Source organism: Giraffa tippelskirchi, chromosome 9 (genome assembly GCF_054371585.1).
Source record: "Giraffa tippelskirchi isolate mGirTip1 chromosome 9, T2T-mGirTip1v1.2.pri, whole genome shotgun sequence".
NCBI classification, from domain to species: Eukaryota; Metazoa; Chordata; class Mammalia; order Artiodactyla; family Giraffidae; genus Giraffa; species Giraffa tippelskirchi.
This window is the reverse complement of record NC_137283.1, coordinates 131482594-131496558: the sequence shown is the minus strand read 5'-3', so window position 1 is coordinate 131496558 and position 13965 is coordinate 131482594. Positions and strand designations below refer to the sequence as shown.

The 13965-nt window shown below is 36.2% G+C and overlaps 1 pseudogene; it reads right to left on the bottom strand.

Annotated features, from left to right (window-relative positions):
• Positions 1–1034: 1034 nt before the first annotated feature.
• Positions 1035–1152, bottom strand: LOC145522149 (U2 spliceosomal RNA; annotated as a pseudogene).
• Between the last annotated feature and the right edge of the window lie 12813 nt (positions 1153–13965).

Here is a 13965-nt window from a genome sequence, read left to right as displayed (position 1 = left end):
TTCTTTATCATTTATTTGACTAACTCCTTCCACTGCCTGGGCTTCCCTGATAGCTCAGTTGGTAAAGAATCCACCTGCAATGCAGGAGAGACCCCTATTCAATTCCTGGGTCCAGAAGATCCGCTGGAGAAGGGATAGGCTACCCACTCCAGTATTCTTGGGCTTCCCTTGTGGCTCAGCTGGTAAATAATCTGCCTGCAGTGTGGGAGACCTGGGTTGGATCCCTGGGTTGGAAAGATCATTGAAAGGCTACCCTCTCCAATATTCTGGCCTGGAGAATTCCATAGACTGTATAGTCCATGGGCTTGCAAAGAGTGTGACATGACTGAGCGACTTTCACTTTCACTTTTCCACTGCCTGTGGGCAACTTCACATAAACTTAAATATGTACAATATTGAGTAGGATTTTCTTTTTAAGGCTGAAAAGTTGTTTTAGTTCTCATCCAAGAACTTACAACTTTGCTATATCAAAAGAACTCTAGCATTTCTGATCACAGAGTGGGAAACAACTTACACTCATGATATCTTCTTGGGACCCACAGGATGAAGATTTACATCTTCTACTAGGTATTCAAGATTCTTTTTCATTCATTCATTCAACATTCATTGCACAAAACTGTGTCTATTACTATGCAAGACTATCTACAATATATCCAATTTTAATGACTCCTACTTTATTTTACACCAGATCCATAAACACACACACACACACACAGCACTCAACTGGACTGACTTGTCTACTCCCTCAAATACATTCTGCTCCTTCCCATTATTTGTTGTTTTCCACACACCACTTCAGGCAAGGATGACACTAAGCTAAAACACACAGACTCAGAATTCCTGTTTTCAAGAAAAACACAAGTTTCTAAGGGTAGAGACTTTCTTTGTTAAACTCTTAAAATCACTCTCTCAATAGTTCTCATTATTTCTCAATAATTACTTATTGGAAGAAGAAATACTTGCAATATATAAGATTATAAGAAGCTAGTTTAATATGATGCATGGATATCTTTAAATGAGCTTTTCTACATAATAGACCATGGCACTACTACATAAAAATATTTTGAGGGTTTATGCAGCATAATACCCTTTTTGTTAAACTGATAAGAAAAGATACTATACTTGATTTTAGCCAAAAGACCAAGAAACAATAAATACCACCTAAATAGCAGTTGAAGTAACTGCTCCGAAAGTTGCAAAATCCATAGATTTTCACTGTCCGTGTTTATGAAATTATTTTTCATTGAAAACAGTAAAATAGTCTTCAATGCACACTTTTAAAATTCTAAATTTGCTTAATGCTATGAGTAACTGTATAATCCAGCATCTCTAGTTTTAGGCCAAATCATTTCTCTGTGCTTCTAAAAGTCAAATCTCTCTGCTATCCCAGCATGATGAGTAACATCTATTAGTTTGGAAAGGGCACAACTGCACAGATAATAGCAGGCTCTGTTAAACATTCAGTATTCCCTTTGGCAAATGACCAAGAGATCAGTTTATCTCGATACAGAATATCAGATTCTGAAACCCAGCAGTACATTGGAATGGCCATTATTTTTCCAAAGCAAGTCACTTCTCTTCACTTAGCCCATCTGTATAGAGCACCCACTGGCCAGTGCTCCTGAACCATATCTTAATCTGCTTACCAGTGCCCATTTCTGAGCCTCAGAAGGCAAGGAGAGAGTGTCAACAGAGATCTGTATCCCTTAAAGTCAAAATTAGAAGAGATTAAGCAGAGTTTAAGAATAAAACCCTTTAAGAGACATATTTCTTTCCCCTTTTTCTTTTGTTGAAAGAGGAATCCATATAAGTTATGAGTGAGGCAAGAGGGAAGAGGAACGGAAAAGGATGCCTTCACCTCAGCCCTTTCTCTCAATGGCTGCTGCGAGTGCTTACTGGACCCAGACTCCCCAGTGGCAACCTTACACAATGTTGTAGAGCTTTCATGACAAAGTCTCTTACATCATCCAACTGCAAGACTGAAAATTTAATATAAAAATGCTCCAGAGGGAATGTAGAGTAGGTATGGGTGGGTTCCTGTGTGGGCAGCAGGAAAAACAGGTACTGTTATAAAAAAATACCCATGCAGTTTTAGGTTTAAATCCATCTATGGAACTTCTCTCGCATTTCAGTAGGCCATTCTGTGGTTTTAAATCTCTGCCAGCAACTAATCTATAATCAGGATGTGTGAAAGTCAGGATGGCAGTTACCTTTGTTGAGAAAGAAGGTACACAGTGACTGAACAGAGGAGTTTGAGGTACCAGTCATGTTGTGTTTCTTAATTTGGGCGGTTGTTACACCAATATGTTCACTTCATAGGAATTCATCAAGCTTTTCACTTGTGATATGTGCAGTTTACGTGATATATATTTTTTAAGCTTTCTAAAAATAATAAAATTAAATCTGCTACCAAGTTAAAACTCAACAATTTCCCTATCGTCAAATGACTTAAAGTCTTCTCACCTTGACATTTTATTTGCCAATATAGAAAAGGCCTTCACGCTAAATCCTGAGAAGAGAAACATGATGCAACAACTTGAAAATTAATAAGGAAAATAATATACTCTCTGTCCTAGTATTACAAATAGTATGTATCATCTAATATAATTAATGTCTACAGTTATGAATCTATTTCTTTTACCTTAAACTTCCAGAATAATATTATAATATCCCAGGGTCTCATAAAAAGATTCCCCTCCAGGGAGAGGACTCAACTTTGGATGTCACAGACCATGACTTTTCAGTGGGGCTATCTTTCTCTTATTCACCTCTTAGTTGAGCAAGAACAAGTGATTAGAATCCATGATCCTCTGCAACATTAGTCCTGCTCGGAAAGAAGAAGGTAAAAAGGCAGCAATTTCTACACTAGCATTCCAGTTGGGCAGCCTAAAAAGTAGAAGTGTCATTTTGTTCCTTTCTTTTTGCAACCTTCTGGGCTCTACTAAAGAATGTTGTTAGTGATCTCTCTTTAATAATATCAGTTTTTTACTGCTATTTGCCACAGAAGAATTTCTAGTTTAAGATAAGTCCACCTTGTTCCCTAACAAAGGAGGGAAATATTTATTATTATGCTATCAGAAAATGAGACATGACCCATGGTGGCCATTTGTGTAGTGTGCCAGGCTGACTGGCTGGCCACCCCTGCCTGCCTTCACTGCCCGTTTCTCAGGTGGTAAAGACAAAAGGAAGTGGATTCTGGGTAGGATATACCCCATTTGAAATACAGAAGCACCCAAGCTCCTCTATGGGTATGGAAGTAAAACACATTACCTAGGACTGTTTTAGTTATGAGTAACAGAAAAAGGCAAGTCACGGTGGCTTGTGGGAAGGAAAGGGGGTAAGTAATCTATAGGCTTAAGAAACTGAACATTCAATAGGTGCTAGATCCAGAGGCTCAAAATATATCAATAAGTAGTTGCTCTGTTCTTCTCTCAGGTCTGCTTTTCTTTGCATGGACTTCATTTAATCAAGCTTATCCCAGGGAGTAACAAAACAGCTTCTAGCAGCTCCAGCCTACAATTTCTACTTTCAGAAACCACAGTGGAAAGAGCTCCTCCTTTTTAGTAGTCCAGCTCTAGGATTGCTCTGCCAAGTATGGGTCTCACCTCACCCCTCAAAGTTTAAGCTCTGTAGGCACAGGAACTAAAGTTATTGTTTAGACCTGGATCACAATCATGTAAGGATCTAGGTAGGTTGTTATCTCTTTCAAAATATAAGCCCTAAAACAGGAAGCAGGATAGTTGTCCAAAGGGTGAAAAAAAAAGTTAGAAAGGTAATGGGTTCTAGGTAAACAAGAGAAATAGATATTCAGTAGTAGTATTTTAAAATAAAATATCAATATCCTAAGGACAGTAGAAAACACAATATGTCAATTTAAAAAATAAAATAATTACAGCTTTGTTCAGTGTCTTATGCCAGTCTAAACTAAGGTTCCCAGTTCACACTGTCCCTAATGAAGACACTAGTCTGCCTCTGTAAGAAGCCTCCTCTGAAGACAGAGTCCTATTTTTCTCTTATTAAACTCCCACTTAAACCCTTTCTCACTCAGCCTATAGTTTTCATCCAATGTTCATTCTACTATCATTCAAAATATTCTCCTTCATTATTTCTTCTAAGCTTCGTCTAAAGCCAAAAGGAGTGCTATGTAGAATATATAGATCTGGGTATACAAGCCTATACTTTAGATAAAATTAAGAAAGAAAATATATACAACATTTCAAAAGATAAACACATTCTCTTCCTCCCGGGGTTTATTAGTTAAAATACTAGAATGACATGATAATAACATGGGCTGTTGACATCCTATGCTAGCAATATATTAAGAGAGACTTAGAAAAAGCATAATCTTTGAAAATGTACCTAAAAATAGCCTGCCAATCAGATGTTTTCTACAGAGCTCAAAGGAAAGGTTATGGCCTCTCCTTCACAGAATATTTTTAAGAACCAAAAGAGAAATGTTTTAGGTTAGTTTGAATGCTATTGGGCCTGGAGTCAGGAAAATAGACTCTCTATATGGCTTCCCAGGCTATAATTCACTGACAGTCAACTACTCAATGATGGGAACACCTACAAACAAATTGTTATATAAGACATTCAGGAACAAGCTAAGTAAAAAAACTTAAAGACAAATTACAAGGTAAAATCCTGGACTGCTAGAAGATGGAGTGTTTTATCCAATTTTACCTGTTGTTCTTGCTGTTTGCTAGTTTTTATATGATAGACTCTCTTTGAGGAAAAAAATAATACTCACTATCAACTATTGTAAAAATAAAATGCTCCATAAAATCTGTATGATGTTATCCTTATTTCTTTAGGGATCTAGACATGTAAGCTTTTAAACTTTTGTATGGTTTCCTAACATAAATGGCTTTCTAACCCTTTAAAACTGTTTCATTAAGATCTAGACTTCCTTTTTCCCCTATAATTTTTATATTCATCTTTCTGCCAAATTTCTGTTAATTTTAACTTTTACTTATCAATATTAAAAAATAATTTTTAGCTTCATTCTCGACTAATTTTCCGTTTCTCAGATTGCTGTTGGATTTTGATTTTCCTAGAAAACAAACCAAGATCAAGGGTTTTTCCTCTCCTTTTATTCAAAAGAACTTGGTAAAAATTCCCAGCCCAGCAATTGTCATCAAATGATTTAAATTATTTATTTACTATTAGCTAACATTTTAATTTCCTACTTCATCTGCTTGGGCCACTTTGTAAGCTTTGTTCAAATTATATTGCCCCTTAATTTTATAATATAAAAACTACTATAGGCATCAGTGCTCCCATAAGACCGTATTACTTCCTCTACATTATTTCTAATGAGCAATACTGTGATTACTATTCATTTGACTTCCCAACTGTTATGTAAATACTTTGAGGGTAGACACTATGTCCAACTTGTTCACTGTGGAATACTGAGCTCTGGACATAGTTCCCAATATATATAGTAGTATATATGCTCAATGAATACAGTTTTCCTTAAAGAAATAAATAAATGAATGCATTAATGTATGATTTCAGTGTTTGTTATACAGTAGAATCTCAATCATTCATTTAACAAATGAAAGTGTTTTCTATATATGGAAAATAATTTAATTACCAGTATGTAATATAAATATTGTGGGTGATATATGGGCAAATGATGGGCCCATATATGGGCAATGATATAGTGAGGTGTCTCATCAAGATATTAAAAATAAGAGAAAAAATGCCACCTGGGAATAACTATAAGCCAATACATAACTGATTCAAGCGACAAAGGAAATCAAAAGGAGAGTATCTATAAAGCTGGCTAGTTTTGACAGGCACCTTGTTGAAAGTACCACTCCCCTGGTGGCTCAGATGGTAAAGAATCTGCCTGCAATGCAGAAGACATAAGAGACCCAGGTTTGACACCTGGGTGGAAAAGGTCCCCTGGAGAAGGAAATTGCAACCCACTCCAGTATTCTTGCCTGGAGAATTCCATGGACAGAGGAGCCTGGCAGGCTACAGTACATGGGGTCTCAAAGAGTTGGACATGACTGAATGTCTAACTCTTCTTCTTCTCTTATTGAAAGTATTAATATATCAAAAGATGGGCCATCATAAGTGAGGATAATTAGGAATGTAATCCTAGAAAATGAAGTGTCTCAGAGACAAATACTGGCAGTGTTCATCTAGGTATTGTTCAAGAAGAAAATGATGGCCCAAAGATGTGACCTGCCCAATTCAAGTAGAAATATCCCTATTGTGCAGGTGGGTGCATCAGATTCTCCTTGTCAGATGCCATTAAATATCTTACTACATAACACACTCTCTTGTCCAAGTCAAGTAAGTTCTTAAATTTCTCATACCACACTAGGATATGGTATCCAGAGAGTCCAAGATGGATATGGGTATTGAGCTGCAGTCTTTTAAAATAAAATAAGTCATTTGAGAGGAAAAACTTCAGGGAAAAGGTAAAAAGAATATCAAGTCAGACATCTGAGTAAACTATCAATTAAAGGGATTAAGGAAATGGGTTTGATCCCTGGATCAGGATGATCCCCTGGAGAAGGGAATGGCAACCCACTCCAGTATTCTTGACTAGAGAATCCCCATGGACAGAGATGCCTGATGGGCTACAGTCCATGGGGTCACAAAGAGTTGGACATGACTGAAGCAACTTAGCACAAGCAAAAAGGAAGAATTAGAAAGAGGCATAAAAGCACTCTTGAGAAAGAAGAATGGAGCTGGAGGAATCAACCTTCCTGACTTCAGAAAATACTACAAAGCTACAGTCATCAAGACAGTATGGTACTGGCACAAAAACATAAATATAGACCAATGGAACAAGATAGAAACCCCAGAAATAAATCCACGCACCTATGGGTACCTTATTTTTGACAAAGGAGGCAAGAATATACAATGGGGCAAAGACAGCCTGGTCAGTAAGTGGTGCTGGGAAAACTGGACAGCTATGTGCAAAAGAATGAAATTAGAGCACTTCCTAATGCCATACACAAAGATAAACTCAAAATGGATTAAAGACTTAAATGTAAAACCAGAAACTATAAAACTCTTAGAGGAAAACAGGCAGAACACTCGATGACATAAATCAAAGCAAGATCCTCTATGACCTACCTCCTAGAGTGATGGAAATAAAAACAAAAATAAACAAGTGGGACCTAATTAAACTTAAAAGCTTTTGCACAGCAAAGGAAACTACAAACAACGTGAAAAGACAACCCTCAGAATAGGAGAAAACAATAGCAAAGGAAACAACTGACAAAGAACTAATTTCCAAAATATACAAGCAGCTCATATCGCTCAATATCAGAAAAGCAAATAAACCAATCTAAAAGTGGGAAAAAGACCTAAACAAACATTTCTCCAAAGAAGACATACAGATGGCTAACAAACACATGAAAAGATGCTCAACATTGCCCATTATTAGAGAAATGCAAGTCAAAACCACAATGAGATATCAGCTCACACCAGTCAGAATGGATATCATCAGAAAGTCTACAAACAATAACTGATGGAGAAGGTTTGAGAAAAGGAAACCCTCTTGCATTGCTGGTGGGAATGTAATTTGATACAGCCACTATGGAAGACGGTATGAAGATTCCTTAAAAAACGAGGAATAAAACCACCATATGACGCAGCAATCCCATGACTAGGCATATACCCTAAGAAAACCAATACTGATAAAGGCACATGTACCCCAATGTTCACTGCAGCACTATTTACAAGACCTGTAACACAGAAGCCACCTAGATGCCCATCAACAGATGAATGGATAAAGAAGCTGTGGTAGATATATACAATGGAATACCACTCAGTTATAAAAAGGAACACATTTGAGTCAGTTCTAATGAGGTGGACGAACCTAGAGCCTATTATACAGAGTGGAGTAAGTCAAAAACAGAAATATAAATATTATATACTAAATGTATATATATGGAATCTAGAAAGATGGCTCTGATGAATTTATTTTCAGAGCAGCAATGGAGAAACAGGCATAGAGAACAGACCTATAGAAACAGGGGAAGGAGAGGAGGGAGAGGGTGAGATGTATGGAGAGAGTAACATGGAAATTTACATTACCATATGTAAAATAGATAGCCAACGGGAATTTGCTGTATGACTCAGGGAACTCAAACAGGAGCTTTGTGACAATTTAGAAGGGTGGGATGGGGGAGGGAGATGAGAGAGAGGTTCAGGAGGGAGGGAACATGGGTGTACCTAAGGCTGATTCTTGTTGATGTATGTCAGAAAAACCACAAAATTCTGTAAAGCAATTATTCTTCAGTTAAAAAAAATAAAGTGGCAAAAAATAAAATCTAGCACAAAAAAAGAAAAAAGGCATATAATGGAAAAAGTTGAAGTAGAGGAAAGAAAACAGTTTGAAAAAGAAATTCAGGTAGAGAGTTGAAATTGCAATATCTGGAGGAACGTCCTTAGCTCCAAAGTGTAGCCACTTTTTAAATGATGTCTACAGTGTCAGGCAGAAGAGGGAAAACAATTAAGGGTTTGCCATTCTATGCTTTCCAGAGGCTTCAACAGTGAATACTCTGATCAGATGTGGCCTTGAGAAGTCTAATTTTATACACATGTCCTGTGTACTTGAAGATGTGTGTTTTATGTGTGTTTTCAGTGTGTTTCAATATGGGCTCACTGCTTGACACCGATCTGTTCTTGATGTGTGATGAATCAGAATCCTTGCCTGAAATGGTTCTGAACAGACCTGCTATGGTAATGAATGCATGATATGGTGCTCCCCTCTGGGTCAATAGCCAGAACATCCTTCTCTGACACCAAGTCTCTGTGTCATTTCCTTTTTACCATAAAAGACAATGGAGTCTAACTTTTGAAACTTGTTCAGTAAACACTTGTTAACATTGCAAGTCTTTACTGAACATTTATGCTGCAATTAACTTTCTCCCTATTCTTTCTGAATCTTCTCTGCTTTTCTCCTCCCTCTTCCAACTTAAAATTTCTCAGTGACACAAAATTCACCCCAATTTCTCCATGGCCTTCTCTGATGTAATGATACTGGGGGAAGGCAATCAGTCATCAGAAGAGGCTGCGTGGAGAAGCATTACTAAAGGGAGTTCCTTTTAAAAGATCTAAACCTTGATAACATAACAGGACTACCGCAGGTGGTGGTGCATCCATTCTCTTCTAAGATGGCAACCTGCAAGACTGAACCATGGTCCAGAAGGAGCCTAACACTACAGCTATTTATCTAGATACCCAAACAGGAGAGTATTTCTGGGAGAGGGTGAGAACAGAGAAGTAGGCTCTCAGTAGGCACTCTTTTTCCTTTCTTTTTATAATTGTGGAAGGAATGCTTAATTTGGTTGAAGTTTGTAGTTGGGCTACAAAAATTTACAAATTACAAATTAGTTAATGGTCAAAGAAGTCATTCTGCAAGAAAAAGTCATTTGTCACTATATTCCAATAACCCATTCACCTCAGCTTAGCAAGAACAATGGAGAAAAATGTCAGAGTGTTATTCCCTGCACTTGATACATTTGGAAGAACTTTCTGATGGAAAGAAAAAACAAAAGCCAAAATCAATATACAATATTCTGTAAGTAGGCTCCTTGCTTTAGAATCTTGAACACTTTAACAAAATATGGTAAAAAGAAAAATAGCAAAACAATGTTTCCAGTAATGAAATAGTTGAAAGATAATTAGAAAATTCTTATTTGTACAGTGATACATAAAAAGAAGGAATAAAGCTAAAACATAACAGGCAGTTTATATTTCCTCCAAAATATACCTTTCTTTATTCCCTTCTTCCCATAAGAAAGAAGTTTTAGGGGAAACATTGTGTTCATCTAGACAAATATTGTTTAAATGTTGTTCATGCAATGCAGATCTTTCATGTAAACGTTTTTTGGAAGTGTGATAAAATTTTTCCTACAAGAAATTTAACTTAGTTCCAGTTCTAAAAATACCATTTGAAAGTGGAATACAATCTCAAAATTCAAGAGAATAAATTGTTACTAGCTTGATACAGGAAGGGAAAAAAACCCTCTATTTCAGTTTCAGCTCAGATAATAATATAAACAAATCTCACTATAATCTTTTAATTTGAGATCACTTCCGCAACCCAACTGGCTTTAAAAAAAAAAAATCCTATCTTTGCCATCAATCTCCTTAGCTTCTTTATTTCTTCTGTCCTATTAATGCCTATTAATGGAGATAAACATGTAATCAGCCCTGGGGATGTCAATCAAAACTTTTAAAATAATGGAAAGAAGTTAAAGGATATGTGCTTTTTACTTGATTATTTCAACCCATTTTATCTGTGGCTAATCTTTTCTGTTACATTTACTTTTTCATTTCAATCAGATTCAATACAAATACGGATACAGCATTGGGTTATTCATCGACTCAATGGACATGAGTTTGAGCAAACTCCAGGAGATAATAAAGCACAGGGAAGCCTGGTGTGCTGTAGCTCATGCGGTTGCAAAGAGTTGGACACAACTTAGCAACTGAACAATAACAAATGGGTTATTTATATTATGCAAAAAATATAAAAGCTACACAAGTACTTTACTAGTTTCTTTACTAGTGGAAAAGCCATCCAATGACTGTGTGCATTAATATTTATTATCTCCATTTTACAAATGACATAATGGAGACTAATAAAGAAATTATTTTGCCCAATATATATCCAAGCCTCTATGATTTCAAAGTATTGCTACTGTGTTTGAGATTCTAAAACAAAACAATAAAAAGTTTGAATGCTTTTAAAGTGTGAGAGGTTATTCTAATAATATTGTTAAAATAACTGTCAAAATTTCACTTGTCTCAAAAACTGCACCCTTTTTTAGGCATCATCTCAGCTGCTATATTTCTTCCTTAACACTCCTCCTTTTCTTTTCATTGTCCCTTTGCTTCACTTTCTGTAATGCTATATTTTCAAAAACTTATCTTTATCCATTCTAATCTGTCCTTTCTACTTGAACATCCTTCATCCCCAGAAGCCAAATTTCTACCCACTATAATTTATATATATATTATCACTTGGTTAGACTTGACCCTGTTTGTCACAATTTTTAAGAGGCCACAGATAATATTCCTGTTGTGGTGCTCTGTAGCCAAGATAAAGCATAGTTCAGAACTTCTTTAAGTCTGCTATGTGCAGTTTATGATGGTGCAGTACTGTATACACATAACCAAAAATCAATGGAAAGCAAATACCACAGGGAGAATCAGGCACTATATTTAATGTACTTATAGAGCAAGAAAGAAAACATTTCAAGCAAATGGATAAAAGCAAGTTTGGAAAGTTGAAGAAAAAATGGATCAGTTGTTTTATACGATGCTTACCTTTCTTTAGGGAATCTATAACTTGGCCTTAGGTTCAGTATGCTTTCACTTTCTCATCCTATAAAAAATGTCTGTTTGGAACACCTTGAGGGAAACACCAGATTAAGATGATTCACCAGGGTATGCTAGGAGGTTCATATATCTTCTCATTCTCATAACTCTAAGAAATGAACTCTCAAAGGCTTGAGTAGCTCTCAAAAGATAGATGTAATGAACAGCTAAAATATAAAAAGCCAAGCTCTAAGTTGCTCCAGACACTGATACCTCTATTTAGGGAGGTAGAATAACTCTAGCCTCCTAAATATTTCTATTGACCAAAATGCTGCCCTTTAGAAAATTAAGAATTGGGTTCTAATATAAAATGTAATTTATAATTTTAATATGAATTGTTCATAAGCATTTCCTGAGCACTTCGCTTATGTTCCATGTGTACCTAGCTTAGTGTTGCATATCTCAATTATTCATTCAATGATTTATAAAAGAGGAGACTATAGCACAGTGGTTATGACTATAGGCTCTGGAGTAAGACAGAGCTTGATTCAAAACTGCCCTTAGCCTTCTGCTATAAAAGTCTAATTCATAAGGTTGTGTGAGAACTAAAAAAAAAAAAAAAAAGAACATAGAGTATTTAACCAAATAGTTTGTGCACAGTATGTGAAAAATAATGTAATCCAATGTTATTATTTCTATCTGATAGTGTATATTAAGCTTACTGTTATCAATCACTGCAACAAATTACCACAAATTTAGTGACTTAAGTCATGCTGATTTATTATCTTAGAGTTCTGGAGGTCAGGAGTTTGAAATGGATCTCAGTAGCCTGAAATCTCGGTGACAGCAAGGCTGCAATACATTTGAGGCTCTAGGGGAGAATCTGTTTTCTAGCTTTGCCAGCTTCTGGAGGCTGCCTGCATTCCTTGGCCCATGGCCCTCTTTCACTTTCAGAGTCAGGAATAGTCTGGCGAGTTTCTCACATCAAATCACTCTGACTCTAATCCTTCTGCTTTCATCTTCCATATTTAAGGGTCTTTATAGTTACTTTGTACCTATCCTGAAAATACAGGATAATTTCCTTATTCTAAACTCAGCTGATTTGCAGCCTTGATTGTATTTGCAACCACTTCCCCCCTTGCCATGAAATAATTATGCCAACAATTTATTCATAGATTTGAGGATTAGCAGGTGACTGTCATGTGGGGGGAGGTAATTTTTCTGCTTACCGCATACTGAGTGGTATTTAAATGTTATTTATTAGCCATAACATTTTTTAAACTTAGGCATAAAAGGAAAAGACTGATATTTGCAAGATCCCTTTTCAAAATAACACAGTGATATTAGATAACAACAAAGTCAACACACTGTAAATGTATTCAGTAAGCTAAACATATTTTATGATTATTTTTACAAATTAAAAAAATTCTGTGAGCAATAATCATATCCACTTTTAAACTATATAAATGTAGAAGTATGTGATGATAAATGAATTCTCACCAGAAAATTTAATTTTTTATAATTTTAAGAAGCAACAATATATGTTATTCCTGAACAAATTTTTTAATTAACCTTTAGGATTAAACCCTTGAGCTTGAAATTAAAAGGAGATACAAGAGGCATAAAAGAACCATGCCAAGACTTCTCTGATGGTCCAGTATATATGCTTGCAATGCAGGGAACGCAGGTTTGATTCATGGTCAGGGAACTAAGATCACACATGCCACAGGGCAACTAATGTGGCCACGGTCCAAAACAAGAGAAGCCCACACGCTGCAACTAGAGAAGCCTGGGCACCGCCACGAAGAGTCTGCATGCTGGAACGAAGATCCAGCAAAAAAAAAGAATAATGCATCCTGAAATTGTCTATCTGATCTGTAAGATAAGCCATCATTTCTCAAACCAGTAAGTAGATTGTGAATCAGTTTATATTTAAGTACATTAAGTCTTTCAAAACTACTTCCAGAGTGTGATCAATGTGGACTAGGTGTCAGGGACAAAGCAGGATTTTTGATCAGCTACCTAACAATTTTGACTCATCGTTTTCTCTTAAAGCTGGTAAATATTATGGACTCACTTCTCTTGCCAACCCTGACTCTGAAATACAATTCTAAGCTTTCGTTGACCCTCTGAAGCCTATATACAAACACCAAATGTGCCCATAGGCTAGATGAAAAAGGTCTGTTCTATTAGAGAATTAGCTATGATTAGACTGATCAGCAAAAGAATAGGTTTTCAAGGACAAGGGAAACAGCCAGAAATGGCCAAGTACCTCCTATACAATCTGGCACAAAATTCATGCTAAAATCTGGTAAATTTTCCTACCTTCTTTCTCCTCCCAGTGACTCAAGGTTTGGAGAAAAGTCTGAGCAATGTGAGCTGGATAGAACAAAGAAAATAAGTCTCACTGACACAGAATAAGGAAATATATATAACCAATGTCAAGTTGGTTTGATAGTCAAAGCCTTTCCACTTACAGTAGTAGATTTCTTAGGTAGGATAATTCTTTGCATTCACTGCATCCCTCTGACAAAGCTAGACAATGTGTATTATTCTCTGCATTTTAAGTTGCAAGACTAACACTTATTTCAGGAAGAAAATTAATGTCAAAGGCATAACAAAAGAACTCGGAAATTTAAACCCATGCACTTTTACATTTATCCACGT